This window comes from Lissotriton helveticus, chromosome 3_1 (assembly GCF_964261635.1).
Source record: "Lissotriton helveticus chromosome 3_1, aLisHel1.1, whole genome shotgun sequence".
NCBI lineage: Eukaryota > Metazoa > Chordata > Amphibia > Caudata > Salamandridae > Lissotriton > Lissotriton helveticus.
In genome coordinates this window covers 985382851-985399671 of record NC_136061.1, presented here as the reverse complement: position 1 = coordinate 985399671, position 16821 = coordinate 985382851, and the positions used below count along the sequence as shown (strand labels likewise).

The 16821-nt window shown below is 49.6% G+C and overlaps 1 protein-coding gene across 3 annotated transcripts in view; it reads right to left on the bottom strand.

Annotated features, from left to right (window-relative positions):
* Positions 1–9963, bottom strand: part of LOC144824832 (uncharacterized) — a 56384-nt gene extending 46421 nt beyond the window's left edge. Inside the window, exon 1 of one of the 3 annotated variants that reach the window (XM_078683822.1) lies at positions 9927–9963. The gene's annotated coding sequence lies outside the window, so the exon portion shown is untranslated. Of the gene's footprint in view, positions 1–8727; positions 8860–9926 lie in introns of those variants that run through there. The other 2 variants (XM_078683823.1, XM_078683821.1) reach the window with 2 other exon arrangements.
* Between the last annotated feature and the right edge of the window lie 6858 nt (positions 9964–16821).

Here is a 16821-nt window from a genome sequence, read left to right as displayed (position 1 = left end):
GTGGCGGAGTTGATGGTGCAGCAGAGTTTGGGGGCGCTGGAGGTGCCAGCTCTGCTGAAGATGTAGTGCCGGCGGGGGAATGAGGGTGATCCTGAGTGGATGCTCATCATGATCGAGTGCGTCGTCAGTGGTGTGTGGAATTCAACTGATCAGGGCCTGCTGTGGTCTGGTGTTGTTGGGCACAAAGGTTGAGAGTGGGGTGAGAGGGTCTTGGGTATCAAGGTTGTTGAAGTGTCAGATCGCCTTAATCTTGCGGTGGAACAAGGCACTTAGGTCGTTGCAGAGATCTCAGGTGGGTGGCATGTCTGCTGTCCCTGTGCTGGGTTTGGCAAATTCTTTGACCACGGCGAAAAGTTACTTGCTATTGCGCGCATTGGAGTGGATCCTTTCTTGTAGGGCTTGTAGTAAAGTACCTATGCTCCCCCTTAAAACATGATGGGATTGGCATAACCTTAATTGGCATGACTAACTTACCTATACATAGTGTACCCAGGGCATGTACATTAAATACCACCAGTGGGCTGCAGCACCTATTGAGCTATCCACTGCAGAGGCAGTGTAAACATGACTTCAACCCTACTATTGTAGTTTAACTGAAACTACTTTTAAACTGCAATCAAACCTGTCAAAATAGGTCTAAAAATTCTTTTAAATATTAATAAGTCATGCCTAAGTAAGTCTTTTAGCCCCTAAGACAGAGTGAATGTTTTTCAAAATTATGACATGTAGAAATGTAATGTTAAACATGTCTTTATATTTGCTGGCACCTAAAAGCTATTTTTACTGCAACAAGGCTGGCTCTTCCATGGATAAAAACTCGAATTAATTAAAATGTATTAATACTATCTTCGAATAGGAAACACCCAGAAATGTTATTCTTTGACTTTTGAAAAATATCAAGGAAATGTACTTCAGAAAGTTACCTTTTCCCTCTAAAGCCTCACTAAGCTGGTTTGAATTAGCCTCTAGCTGCAGCCCTCTGAGTGCTTATGCCCTGAATGAGGTTTGAAAAAAGGTTCCCAGAGCAAAGACAAACACCTGGTGACGGAGGGGGACATCCTGTTTCTCGGTTAGGATGACCATTTGATCAGTGCCCTGGAACTTGATTAACTTCAAGGGACCTCCCCGGTCACAGGAAGTTCAGGCGACACCTTCCAAGGCCCTTTATGTATTTGCCAAGTCAGCCAGGCTCCAACCACAGCAGGGAAGGAGCTGCCCCTAGAACTGGTTTGAAGAGACCACTGAGGAAAGGTTGCTCATTTCCCTGGCCACCCCTTTGGGGTGGGCCCACACCACAGGTTCTGCACAAGGGGAGAAGTGTCACCATTTTGGATTTCGGCAGGGGGGGGGGGGCACTGTGAGATTGCTTTCTGTAGGGCAAACAGGAATTGCTTCACAATTTGTTAGAGTAACCCCATGGAACTTACCCTATCATTTAGGGAGGAGCCAGGAGTTCCCCTTCACCCACAAACATAAGTGTGGCCTCCACAGTACCATCTTCAGAACACTACTGGACCCGAAGAAGATCAGAAATGGACTAAACCAGCTGTTTTTGACCTTCAAAGAGCCCTGAATGTCTGGACCTGCTCTCTTTCTTGTACTTAAGACAACAAAGTGGACTCCAAGGGTCTACGGTTCACCTTGTATTCAAGCTATAAGGTCACAAACTACAAGTGCCTTTCCTGAAACTGCTCAGCTGACCAGTTCCAACTGGACCTGCCCTGGACCCGGTTAGTGGCTTTTGTTGGAGTGAGCCGTTATCCTCAGGTGCTGTCTCTGAGGCCCAGGCGCCCTTGGCTGAGTCAAAGTTACTCATCCACCTTAACCCTCTGGACAATAAATCATAGCTCTCTTTGGCAACCTCCACCCTACTTACGGTATAGATTTTTGCATTTCTGTCACCGCCAATCCAGTTTGAGGCACAACTCTAATATTTACTTCTACTAATTGCTGTCTGATATTATTGCCTGTGCAAATGTTGTAAAGCACTCCGATACCCTCTGGTCTTGCCAGCGCTATATAACTTTCTAAATAAATACAATAAAAAAAAGAAAAAACTCCTCATAGCATCATAAGAATCCTCGGGCTCCAAAGACCCCTGGAGGACTAGGGCAAACCTGCCAAGGTGTTATAGCGGGCTGAAGATTCAGGTTTCCCATGCCTGGAGCTTTTCGTCAGCAGCAAATCAGGATCAGGCAGACCTCGATGAGAAGATACCCAGTCTCTTGGAGCCCCTTTCAGCTAAAGCCTGGGGCCATGCCCCATTGAAGGAATCCAGGCTGCTAAAAAGTGACTAAGTGCAAAAAAAGAAATCTTGCCTGGGTGAAGGCACCAAAAGTATGCAACCGGGGAGTGAACTTCCTTCGGCATGGAAAATTGAATTTCTCCAGCTCCAAGTTTCCCCTCCAAAAATCACTGGATTCACCAGAACCTTAGAGCCATCCTTAGCTAAAGCCTGCAACCATGCCCAACTAAAGATTTTGGACTTCCATTTTTTAGACACAGTCTGGGAGGCAGTCATGGCTGACCCCTGCCTCAAGGGAGCCCAAAAGCCCCTTCAAGGCCTACAATATAGCTGCTTTCCAGAGGGAGGCAAGAGGTGGAACGCCCCAGATACAGTTGTGCTCACCCAGTTGTGGCATGTTCGCCACGATCTCACCTACATCTCGGATTGGCTCTTGCTTAGGATGCCCCAGATTGTGATGCCTTGGAGCATTTGATCTACTGTGATAAACATGGCCCATCAAGGGCAGCAAGGCAAAGCCACGACAAAACCCAGGCGGCGTAGAAAAGTCTGTTTTCCAAAAATGGACTGGTTGGTTGATGGCATGGTCAGCAACTGTGTGCCATGCGAGTTTACTGGCGGCAGAGCAATCCCGGCCCCAGTCACCACGGAGTACACCCCAAAAAGTCATGGACACACCTCAGCATGGACTTCGGCTGCTTCTTCAACAGTCTGTCTGCGATCATCTTCGTGGATGACCACTCCAAGTACCCAGTTGTGGAAACGACCCAAACCACAGCATTCCGAGTGCTACAGCCTACACTGAAGAAGACGTTTGCGCTATTTGGACTGACAGAAATGATCCAGATGGACAATGGGCACCCGTTCGAAAGCCAAGACTTTGAAACTTACCTCCAGAGCCGTGGGGTAAAACACAGAACGGTCACTTCAGCCTTGCACCAAGCCAACGGACAAGTTAAATGGTTTATGAAAACTGAGAATTGGGGCTAACTTGGGTGAAGACTCGAAGTCTGGCCTACAGTGGCTTCTGAATGCATTTTGGCAAACCTTGCACAGCATCACAAGATGTACCCCGCTGGATCTTCTGCTCCGGCAACCCACAAGAGACACCATTCCTGCCAGACGTCGATGGCAGCTGATGTCCGTGGATGTAGAGACAGTGCAGGAAAAGCGTTGAGAAACCAATACCAAGGCCAGCCAGAAGAGAGGAGCACGGATACCAACTTTACAGGCAGGGGTGCGGTGTTGATTAAAGATCGGTACTCAAGCAGCAAGTTTAGAACACCCTATGAAGACCAGTGGCCAATCACCCAGTGTGCAGGGGAGGTACATTGTCAGTAACCAGTCCTGGTTCAAGAAGGCACATGGCACATTAAGCCCAGTGGCGGTGTGCACCCAGCGAAAGTCAGAAGGAGGCAGCTGTTGACCAGAGGAAGAGGTGACAGGTAGCCCAAAAACCCATGTTCTGAGTCAATGTTATGGAGTGAGCGAGCGAAGGGGCATCCCCCCAGGTCAAACCAACAGGCCCAGATGGAGGACCTCAAGGATGAGGATGGTATTGGGAGTTCCCAAAGCAAGCCAGCACCACTGTACCATCTAAGATCAAACCCAGGGCCCAGTCGGATTCTGAAAGACTGTGGGGTAACCAAGAGAGGAGGGCTATGGACTAACGCAGGGAGGGATGTCGAGTGCCACCCGGCCTCTACCCACGCTATCTGTAACACGCACCATGGAGGCCAGGCACGACCCAGACTTATAAAGAAACAGGCAGTGGAACACTCAAAGCCACGCCCAGACTGCAAACTGAAAGTGTCTGTTACCAGTCTTGTTTCTCTGGACTGAGGCCGACTGTGAGGGCCCCAGGCCTTATACAACTCACACCTCCCCCATTGCCCCATGAGCTCAGTGCTCCATGAACCACAGGGGGGTTTCACCCAATTGTTCTCCAAAAATGGCGGAATGCCTTTGAAGAGTGTATAACAAAACACTGTCCGCAGAGTTGTATTGCTGCACAAGAGTACTCTGCAATCTGTGTTGGAACAACATATGATTCATGATATTCTCCTTACTAGAAGAAGTAAAGTATCAAAGGCTTTAGTGTACATCACTTTAGGCAAAAAGAAGGAGACCCTTTAGGGGTGCTCATTGTTTCAGGGGTGTCCACCAATGGCATACGAGCCTGTCCTCTTTCAATGCCAAACGAGACCAACTTTTCATTGTTCAATCCTTGAGACTAAAAGAGGATCCCCATTTTCCTGCTGGTGAATTTCTAGGTCGTACTGGAATGAAAACTGGCTACCAGTGCTTAATCGGTTAGCCTCCTGATTAACTGATGTGGTCATTTGAGTCTCTGGCCTGTTTAGTGCCAACAGCCTGGTGTTGGAGCTTAGCTTCCAATTCTGGAATGCCTAGAAGCCAGCAAGTCCCTACTGCGCAGGGAGTATCCATGTATCCTGAATTTGTGATCTCGGGCGTAATGCACGGGGTGAGGGAGCTTTCAGGCCTGTCACCACAACTGTGCAGGAGTGAACCAACATTGTGTTACACCACAGATGTATCTTCACTGCGGAAGCACTTTAAGGACTTTGTGATACCTTCTCTTTTATCTGTGCCACAGTTGCAGGTGGACTAAATGTATTAATAAATTCTGAAGAGGCCGTGATCCGCTGAAGTTCCAGCGCACAGTAGACAACTGTGTGCATTAACCAAGGCAAATACCTTCCCATCAGTCCTACTGCTCCCTGTAAACACTCTTGGATATGTCAAAGTCCCTTAGTGAATATTCTTCATATGTTGCCGACCCCACTGGGAATTTTTGCAAAAAACGAAAATTGTTGCCGAATTTTCTATCCATCTCATTCACCTGCTTAGAAAATGCTTAGGAATGTTTTTCCCTAAATGTCCTTATTGACCTTGTTGCCTTTGGACACTTTGTCTTATGTCTATACTATCTTCAGCTAAACAGATTGAGAAATAATTGTCGAGGATTAGGATTAGGCACATGATACATGTTTAGGGTTTGTGGTGTTTAGTAATACATTTAATCCCTTTATATTATTATAGCTGGATATGGATATTTACATGTTACACCACACACTTGTCTCATATCTACAAAGAGCTTTCTTTCTGCTCCTTTAAACCATCAGAGGAGAGACTCAGACACTTACACAAAAGCCTGGTTTATCCTTCTGAGCTCCTTTGATTAGCAGGCGCCGAAGCCAAATGATACTTCTATAGCCCCAGTCAATCACACATCTACATTTGCTTTGTTCACCAGAACTGCCAAACTAGGAAGGCCATGCCTTACCTCCTTGGCAGTGTGCGCTTCACACAGGAGGCCACATGGTCTACACTTGACAGTCCATATCCGGCCACGTCATCACTGATAACTTTCCAATTCCCACTTTAATACCAGCAACACTCATACCCTGTCCATAAAACTAACACAAAGATAGGTCCCAAACTAGGAACACGAGCACAAGATATAATAATTCTACAAGGTCACGATCGCCTCAGTGAATATGCCGGCAAGTGGATCAGACTATGCAATACTAAATTAAAGCGCATCTTTGATCCATACGTTTCAAAATAATTTACAGTAGAGCAAGGAAACCGGTTCCTCTGGTACACACCCAGGTTTCGAGCCCTAAAACCAGAACAAGGCAGCTGACGCACGAATAGGACAACGCCGACTTCCTCCATGCAGAATTACGCCTACAATATCACCTAATTAGGTGCCATTAGATGAATGCAGATGCCCAACCTAAACATTTCGTCACATGCAACTAGAAAACAAGCACCAGTCATCCCCTGTTCTTACATAATCCAGGAATTTACCAAAGTGAGGGCCTCCAAATACCATCCAACACTCTAGACAAAGAAAATATTTAAATGTTTTACTCATTTGTAAAATGAAAAAAACGTTTTACCGAACCATAAAAGCACATTCTAACTCTCCAACAGGTACTTAGGTTACAAGTGCTTAAATGATACTCGTGCAACCAGCCCTGATCTTCTCTTTTGCAAGTCATTGTTATCGAACGTGTTCGCCCATTTGGTTTATGGTAAGCAAATTCCAACACCCAGAATGCATTAACTTATTAAATTAAGTCCCAGTACTGAGACCACGGAATGAGAATTAAGCTATCACACACAAGGTTACCAGATGACTTCCCGTCACCAAGTCCAGGATTTTCACTAAGAACCTACCGTGTTCTGGGAGCCGAAGTCCTGGTTCACTTCGGTCGGTTCAATTGAACGAACACACCTGAAAACAATGATTTCTACAATAAAAGTCCAAGACTGGGGAGTTGCATCTTTGGTTACTTGAAACCACCTGGAACTCTTAATTCAGTGACTAAATCGCTCAGGCACATTGACGGTCTAACGCTCCCTGAGAGACTGTCACACCTTCACACAGAAGGCAAGATTACACTCATGCTCAGGCCGCCTAAATCTCACACGCAGGCTATCTAGTCCTTACACTAGGATCAACCGGCTAACCCTCAAAAGCTGGCTAAGTGCCTAACCATGGCAAATATATCCAGCCCTCGAATAACCTAATTACCCAATGCTATCTATATCTTGGGCCGGCCAAACCGTCATGCGCACTTAACATGTTCTCCACCGGGCTGTATTGCACAGCCTAGTTGGAGAACATGCACAGGCTCCCTGTACCGAACCACGGCTCTCAGACCAATCACGAGACTGCTGGTGACAGCGTTGTGATTGGCTATGGGGAGCCTGTGTGCTTCCTGCTTCCCAGAGGAGACAACAGAGGGACGGTGGCCTGGAAGAGTACGTAGGTGTTATTTTTTTTCTTTCACCTCCTCTCCTCCCCCTCACCACCCCCACTATGTACCAGCCGCCACTGGACCACATAGCAGCCATGACCTCACAATGAGACCAGCTCTTTTACTCGCTCAGGGACTCTGGGATCAGCCATTCACAGATGTCAACAAACGTTTTCCGGTTTGTCCAGTAAACCTACCCCCAAACAACACATTAAACCTCAAAAGTAGTCAAAGATTGAGACCACTGAAAATTCTGAGTGTCTTGCGGATGATAGCCACCCAATAGCTGCCAAGAGGCCATATGCCACCTAGGATGCCGTCATCAAGAACCACATTTATACCTAATGACACTTTGCAACCTGATACATGTAGTTTTCTTTTTCTTTTTTAGTAGTATGGTCTGGTAGCACCAGCATTGACAGTGGTGTTGGCAGAACTGGGTGAAGTGTTGCAAGCTAGGAAGCCACTTAGCAGATATGAAACCTTGCCTAATCCTTGAAATCCTAAATCCATCAACGTCAATTGGTGCTATGTGATAAGGGTAACTTTTAATCTGGCCCGTTTATGTGCAGACTACATGTATAGTGCAATGACAAAACCCTGAATCACTTGCTTGCAAATGGAATCAAGAAGCTTGCAGGCTGTGACAGTTTTGCTTCAGAACTCTGACATTTTCTAGATCCACATGAGAATAGCTCACTCCATCCACGGTTTTTCATTAAATGTGGGACTTTCAGTTCTGTGTATTCCTTTAATAAAGACAGGACAACAAGTACCAGAATGCAAAGGAAAACATGGACTGGATCAGCAAATCGATCATGGAATTAGGAAGTTTGAGAGCTCTGCAAGTGCTGCTCGCTAGATGTCCTATTGCTCTCTTCTCTCACTTGCCAATCGAACACACTTGGCTACCAAAGGCAGCAGCCTTCTCTGCTGCTCTGAGTGCATCTCACCTTAGACTGCTCTCACTCTGATTGCCTCCTTACTCTTTCCTGCTTTTAGAGGTCTCTTTTTCATTGTGCTGTTTATGTAAAATTAGCTCAACACAAACCCAACGTAATTACACTTGAAACAAGTATTTGGGGTCAGAACTTCAGAAACGTTGCTAATGGTGAGTTTATCGAAAGGGCAGGCGTTTTGGGATCACTAAAGTAGTAAACTGGCACGTATTTTTGGAGTAGCTATCGGTCGTGGAAAAGTGCAGCAGGCGCAGTAGCACCGCGCAGAGGGACTCCGACACTCAAATGGTGGCTTTTACTACCAAACAAGGGGCGCCCGCGCCTTTAGGGCCTACGGCGCCCTTGCTACGCCACTGCACTAATGCGTCATGTTTTATTAGTGTAACAAATTACAAAATGTAGGGTACTGTGGTAATTTACGTCCCTGTGCAGTGCTGTCCTCTGAAAACTGTGTGTGGCGGACACTGGGCTCCTGGGTGAGTAGCGCTTTCCCTCAGTGAGGAAGGCTTCAAGCCGCAGGAGTTTGGTTTCTGTCACAGCATCAAGGCGGGAGAGGGGCGACACAACAGAGACGCGCAAAGGTCGGTGGCAGAAGCCAAACGGATGGGCTGGGACACATCTAATAATGCAATGTGTGTTTCTACCGAACCCCAGTCTTAGGGAGGACAGGGGAGCATCAAGCCAGAGTTCTAGAAAGTTATCTATCAATTATTAAAAACCTGCACACTACCTACCAGGCTGCTGGGAGTAGCTTCTTTGAGGTCTGCGAGTCGCTGCAGGGACCAGGGCTCAGTTGCTATGGACCCAGTCTCCCGTGGCAGTAGTGCATACACCACGGTACCTCCTACAGTCCCGTGGGCCTCGCCCAACCACAGACCAATGGGAGGAAGGGCGAACACCTCACCTGAAGCCATAACAAGGGCGAGGGGGCGTGGCCTCTCCGGACTCACGCCGGAGCAAACAGGTGGTACCAGTTACACGCGCTCTGCCGCTGGCCTAGCACCCGTGACGTCAGCACTCCCACCCTGGGAAGGAATGCTTGGGTCTGGAATGAGGATTCAGCACTGGGATGAGTGGCACTGGATATCAATTACACGACAGGTACTGGTAAAGATACATCTCCAGTACTGGACCCACTGGCACTCGTACTGACACGTCACAAGTGCTGGCGACTGGGAGGCACCGGTTTCGTCAGTTGATACTGAGAGAGATTCAAGAAACCCGCATGCCATCATTTTTCCATCTTTCTCTTTTCCCCTTTTGTGTTTTTCTCTCTCATGTTCTGGAACAAAGCCTGATTAGGGGAAATTATTCCAGAACTTGCAACCACTGGCTCAATAATGCACTACCACTATTAAGCCTAACATTTTGAGACCTGTACATAAGGGCAGCCTCACCCATTCATATTTTGCGACATTTAGTTGGTTAAGCTAAATTGTGTCTTCAGTCATTGATGGGGCAGGAGCATATTTCTTGACTTGGAATGAAAGATATTTCACAAGCAAATTGCCCTGCACAGAAGGAATCAGGGAATTGGCAAAAAGGGTGTTGTCTTGAAATAACTTCCTAAACAAGTCTTATGTGCTTTAGATTCAAATTTATAGCTGTTTTTTAGTTGTCAGTAACCGTGGGCGGAGATTTGCCTACTCCGTATTCCGAGGAGAACGCGGAGTAGGCAAATCTCTGCACACTCCGCGGCAGAGCAGAGTTGGCCAGCTCCCGCCTCCCATCCCCTCTATTAACAATTGAAAAACAATTACATGAAATAACTTTAAAGTACATTAACTCCTTCCACGCTCATGACGAGCTCGTCATGAAGTACACCTCTTGTACACTCATCACGAGTTGAGCTCATCATGAACTGCGTTTTTTTAATTTTCCAGCGCACAGCGGGAAAATGCACCGCATGGATGCGGTTAAATCACTTACCTGGGCTGCGCCGTCCCCGGGCTGCCCTCCTCGTCTTCAGGGCTGTTTCTGGAAATCATGCGTACGAGCATGCGCAGTTCTCGCGAGAAATGCGTGGGCGCACGCGCAGTTTTTCCAGAAATGGCCATGAAGGCGATGAGGGCAGCTCGGGGATGCCGCAGCCCCTTTACGTACTTTAAAGTTATTTAATGTAATTGTTTTTCAATTGTTAATAGCGGGGGTTTCACAGAGTTTGTTTCTGGCTCCGTGGTACTCCGCGTAGCCCAGCTACGCACACTACTCCCAGCCTTAGTTGTCAGCGCATTCAATTTGTTTTTCAAAGATCACTGTGAGTTGCCTAGGACAAGTGTCAAATCTACAAAAACATATGCAGTTTGTCAAATATGTTTAAATTGTGCTGTTTGTCACATGATTTTCTCATAATGGCGATGAGGATAGCTCTGACCTAACTTCTGGAAATGCGTGTCCTGCCCCATTGCTAGAAGTATTAGACCTCCCCTGAAGTTAGGATCTAATTACGCCCCTGACTGGCCATTCCAGGATTCTTCCGTTCTACAGTCATACTCTGAAGAAAGACTCACCTCGCTGAATACTAATGCATTGGAACGTCTCATCCTTTTGATTATTAGCAGGAGTAGTTGAACAAGAGCTCTGGCTCACGCAAGTCAAAGAGCAATCAGCGAAATCAAATTAAACCTTCGTCTTCACCTGCACCACAACCGCCACAGGTTTCAGTTATTGAGGTGTTCAGCTCCGTATCATGTGAGCATTTGCTATTAACCTTGGCTTATCTGCATACAGCTTTACTTACTTGTAGTTAAATTTTTTATTAGGGGCTACTTTTACACTGTACATTTTATAAACTTAATGGACTGTCATTGCGAAAGTGGTACGTAGCAAGATACCACAGTGTACTTCCAAGTATGGCTTGAAGTAAAACAAGCATTTACAATGCAACGGTCTCTGCTTTGCAAAAGTTAGAGCTATTGGCATTGTAAATGTCAACATTTTTATTTAGGTGTTGGTTTTGAAAACAGATAACTAAATGGCTTTGTCATTTACAACGCCAATAGCTTAATCTCTTGCATATGCGAGACCTATTGCTTTTGCAATGCAATAGTTCGCGTATTTACATGAGTTTGAGCTATTGACATTGCAAATAACAATGCGTTTAGTAGTAGAAAGTAGTGATTGATTAGTAGAGTGTGAGTAGAGTATAGAGTAGTAGAAAGTGAGTAGTAGAGAGTGAGTAGTAGAGTGAGTAATAGTGAGTAGTAGAGTGATTAGTAGAGAGCACGTAGTAGAGAGTGTGTAGTAGAGTAGTAGAGTGAGTACTAGAGAGTAATAGAGTGATTAATAGAGAGTGAGTAGTAGTGAGTAGTAGAGTTGTAGAGAGTACTAGAATGAGTAGTAGTGAGTATAGTGAGTAGTAGAGAGTGAGTAGAGAGTAGTAGAGTGAGTAGTAGAGAGTGAGTAGTAGAGTGAGTAGGGAGTATTAGAGTTATAGAGTAAGTAGTAGAGTAGTAGAGTGAGTAGTAGAGTGAGTAGTGAGAGTATTAGAGTGTGAGTAATAAAGAGTGAGTAGTGAAGAGTGAGTAGTAAAGAGTGAGCAGTGGAGTAGTAGAGTGTCAGTAGAGTGTGAGTAGTAGAGTGAGTAATAGAGTGAGTTGTAGAGTGAGTGCATGTCTGCACAGTCTTTTGCAGGCCGAGACCTAAGAAGGGCGTTTTTTACAAATCTATACTAAATCCCGTATATTCACCCTGCTGCAGACTCACTGCTGCAGTTCCTGGAGTCTGGCCCATGGTTTCCTTCCCCTGCCAAACCCAAACAACAGCTGCTCGGGCTCCAGGAGGCAGAGGTGGCATGCACAATGTGCAGAGCCGGATCGGCAGACCTTGGTGGTCCCCGTCGGGCAGGTCGGCGCTTCGGACCAGATTCCCTTAAAGCACTGCAGCCGCCAGCCACGCAGAGGAACAACCGGTAGAGCCTGAAGCACCCAACCACCGAAGCATCGCCCCCCACCACCACCCTCTGCGCCTGTACCCCGGTCACCACCGAAGACACCACCCGCAAGATGAACACCATCCACTCCGGATCCCCAACCGACCCCTGCCCCCACCACGTCTTCAACAAGGCCGACTCCATCATCGCACCCCATCTCTGGGACATCATCAACGCCTCCTTCAACACCGCCACCTACCCAGAAAGCTGGAAGCACGCCGAACTCAGCGCCCTCCTGAAGAAACCAACAGCAGACCCCACCGACCTCAAGAACTTCCGCCCCATCTCGCTCCTCCCTTTTCCTGCCAAAGTCACAGAGAAGACCGTCAACAGACAGCTTGCCGCCTTCCTCGAGACGAACGGATCCCTCGACCACTCGCAGTCCGGCTTCCGAGCCAACCACAGCACCGAGACCGCCCTCATCGCAGCCACCGACGACATCAGATGCCTGCTCGACAAGGGGTAAACAGCGGCCCTCATCCTCCTGGACCTCTCCGCAGCGTTCGACACTGTCTGCCACCGCACCCTAGTGCAACGCCTCAGCTATGTCGGAATCCAAGAGAAGGCACTGGAGTGGATCATCTCGTTCCTCGCCGGAAGAACCCAGAGAGTCCGCCTACCCCCGTTCAGATCCGAGGCCACAGAAGTCATCTGCGGCGTACCACAGGGATCATCACTCAGCCCCACCCTCTTCAACATCTACATGAGCCCCCTCACAGCCATCGCACGCCAACACAACCTCAACATCATCTCCTATGCCGACGACACCCAGCTGATCCTCTCCCTCACCAACGACCCAGCCACCGCCAGAACCAGCCTACACGAAGGGATGAAAGACGTCGCCGAGTGGATGAAGAACAGCCGCCTGAAACTGAACTCAGACAAGACGGAAGTCCTCATCCTGGGGTCATCGCCCTCCGCCTGGGACGACTCCTGGTGGCCCCCTGCCCTGGGCACCACTCTCAAGCCAACGGACCACGCACGCAACCTGGGCTTCATCCTGGACTCCTCCCTCTCGATGACCAGACAAGTCAACGCCGTCTCATCATCGTGTTTCAACACCCTGCGCATGCTCCGAAAGATTTTCCGATGGATCCCTACCGAAACCAGGAAGACGGTCACCCAGGCACTCGTCACCAGCCGACTGGACTACGGGAACACCCTCTACGCCGGAACCACAGCCAAACTTCAGAAAAGTCTCCAACGCATCCAGAACGCCTCCGCACGACTCATCCTGGACATCCCCCGACACAGCCACATCTCCGGCCACCTGAGAGACCTGCACTGGCTCCCCGTCAGCAAGAGGATCATGTTCAGACTCCTCACCCACGCACACAAGGCTCTCCATGACCAAGGCCCCAAGTACCTCAACAACCGCCTGACCTTCTACACGCCCACCCGCCAGCTATGGTCGTCCAGCCTCGCCCTCGCCGCCGTTCCACGCATCCGCAGAGCCACCGCCGGACGAAGATCCTTCTCACACCTGGCAGCCAAGACATGGAACTCCCTCCCCATCCACCTTCGGCTAACCCAGGACCACCTATCCTTCAGGAAGCTACTCAAGACCTGGCTTTTTGAGCAGTAGCGGACCCCTCTCCCCCAGCGCTTTGAGACCCTTCCGGGTGAGTAGCGCGCTATACAAATGTCATGATTGATTGATTGATTGATTGAAGTGCGAACCTGCTGAGTGAGTGAAGCAGCAGCTTGTGACGTGGGGGTAGGCCCCGCTCGGCCCTTCCGGTGCTGGCAAGGACGTGGCCGACTTTCCCCCCTCCCCCGTGCTGATGATAAAGATCGGGGGCTGCTCTCTCCACTCACACCTCCGGGCTCCTTTTTGCTCCATGTGTCACTTTCAGTCGCACATAAGTGTATTAAAGCGCTGCCTTCAGCCAGCGTACGGAAATAGAGGCAATTCAACCGTAAAGAATGCCGAGCCTTCTGTTATGTTAACTGATGTTCTCTTGTTGTGGAAAACAAGGCAGATCCACAGAACGTGGTGGAAAAGGGTGAGTTCAGTTACATGTGTTTACATTTTGCTGCGGCCTATAGTTTGGGAAACGCTGCTATGGAAAAACGTGTTTCCCCTATATTCCCTGTGCTTAGACAAAAGGTCGAAAGAATCACAGGGGTCCCTCCCCACAGACTGCCAGGCTGCCCTGGGCCACCGAAGGGGGCCACCTAAGAGGGCGGCCACCCTTAGTGCCACAGGATGGCACAGACCCCAAGGAGCGGTCTAGTGTTGGGGACCAGAGGGTCCCCAGTGATGTAACTTCCGGCGGGGGAGGGGCGGGTCCAAGGGTATATGGCCGGGGGTCGTGGGCCTGGCGCCCTCTTTGATCCCTGACCTGCCGTGTTGACGGACCCTCTTCCCCTTGACCCCGACGAGCGGTGCTGCCCATACGCTGTTTTGAGAAGGTGAGCGGTTCCCTCCCGGTCTCCTCCCCCCTCCCCCCGGGGTCCTTGGTGTCCGTGGGCTGCCTGATTAGGTGTGGGGGTGGGCTGCGGTCGCGGGGCCAGGGACTGGGGCTGGTGCTGGGGTTGGCCTGGAGCCGTGCGGTGTTGCCTCGTGCTGCGGGTTGGGGGCATGCGCTCCTCTTGCTGGTGTCGCGCTGGTCGGGTGTCCTTCAGCCTACGGGTCTATGGGGGGGGGTTGGTGATCTCTTGCGTGGCCCTGCCTTCCGGTCCGTCTCTCTGACTGCGGGCCTCATGGGGGGGTGGGCGTGCATAGCCAGAGGCCTTTCTTCGTGGGGATTGATGGTGGGTGGCGCCGGCCTTTCTTCGCATGTGGGGCATGTAGCGCGATGGACATTGTAAAGGGGTTTTCATAGTGATCCTGATTAAGCATGAGCGCAAAATCCGCTACGCTCGCGGATTTTGCGAATTTTCGGTAAATCTGCGATCCGCGAACTCTCGCGAATTTACCGAAAATTCGCAATCCGCGAGCGGTGGATTCCGAGGCCAAATGTTCAAGCCTTCCTGGCCTGTTGTTGTAACTAATTTACGATGGCGCCGGCAAGCTGCCAGCGCCATCGTAAAATAGTTACTAAATTAGCTTCAACAGGAAGCACTAATAGATAAAATCAAGCAGGCGCTCGTGCATCGGCTTTATTTTATCTATTCGAGCTTCCTGTTGAAGCTAATTTAGTAACTATTTTAGGATGGCGCTGGCAGCTTGCCGGCACCATCGTAAAATAGTTAACAGGCCAGGCAGCTGTGCCCTCTTCCCAAATATACCATCGAAAATCGGCTGTGATGCTGAACAGAGGCCTTTGCATCCTTGACTGTCACGAGCGCAATCCTCGTGCTGTTCCTGGGGACAGGAGCTTTTATAGCTCACTCAAGGGACCCCTGCGCCCTTCGGCGCTATTGCATAGTAACACACACCTGGTCGCTGTAGACAACTCTCTGGCACTTTAGGCAGCTGTAGTGTAGTGTAGTGAAAGCACTATACATTTAGCCAACGAGGTATGGCACAAAACGGTGGCGTCTTCTTGAATAAATATGGCCCTAGTTGAAGCTTAAATTCAGTGACTCATTCATCGGCCCAAAAAAACAATCGTGAGCGTTGTCAAGGCTGGGCAGCTGTGCCCTCTTCCCAAATATACCATCGAAAATCGGCTGTGATGCTGGACAGAGGCCTTTGCATCCTTGACTGTCACGAGCGCAATCCTCGTGCTGTTCCTGGGGACAGGAGGTTTTATAGCTCACTCAAGGGACCCCTGCGCCCTTCGGCGCTATTGCATAGTAACACACACCTGGTCGCTGTAGACAACTCTCTGGCACTTTAGGCAGCTGTAGTGTAGTGTAGTGAAAGCACTATACATTTAGCCAACGAGGTATGGCACAAAACGGTGGCGTCTTCTTGAATAAATATGGCCCTAGTTGAAGCTTAAATTCAGTGACTCTTTCATCGGCCCAAAAAAACAATCGTGAGCGTTGTCAAGGCTGGGCAGCTGTGCCCTCTTCCCAAATATACCATCGAAAATCGGCTGTGATGCTGGACAGAGGCCTTTGCATCCTTGACTTTCACGAGCGCAATCCTCGTGCTGTTCCTGTGGCCAGGAGCTTCTGTATCTTCTTTATCCGCTGCTCTGATCGGTCTCTGACCTTTTATACACACAAGAGGCATGTGCACTCGCATGTAAGCCCCGCCCCAAATCCGCAAATCCGCTAATCCGCAAATACGCGGATTTTGCGGATCCACGATCCGTGAATACGCAAATCCGTGAATCGTGGATCCGCAAAATCCGCCCAGAGGTGCCGTGCTGCCGCGCCGCTGTCCCTCTGCCTGCGGGTCTCTTTAGGGGTGGGGGGGTCGCGATCTCTTACGCCATTCTGTTCCCTCAGCCTCCTCACGCGTGCCTCCCTGGGAGCCACGTCTCATGCGGCTTTCACCCATGCTCCCGCCCGCGTTGAACTTTGTAGGGGCGGGGCACGGACAGAGCCTGCATGTGGGTGGGGGGAGTTGGCAGAGGCATTGCCGGGGACGATTAATGTGTTCAGTTTGACACGTTTGTATATAGCGCAGACTGTAACCCGTAGTTGTCAGAGCACTTCACAAGGGATTGAACACCGTGCGTCTGGGCCCCCTATGTCGGTCACTCTGTTCGCGCTTGTTCGGGCCCTTTGTGGAGGGGGGGGCACTCAGCGGCTCCTTGCCTGCGTGTTTAGGGGTCGCGGTGGGTATGTCGGCCTCGTTTCTTACAGCGTGCGTCCTTGAGAGCCCCGACGCGTGCGGCTTTGCACCCCTCCCCCGTCTGTGCTGAGCTTTGTAGGGGCGGGTCGCGGGGATCAGGCTGCCTCCCAGCAGGCATTCCCCCGTGGTTAGCATTAGGTGTTCCGGGCTCGCGGTTGATCGAGTGCTTCTCCCGCCTGCAGCCACCCGAGCCGGAC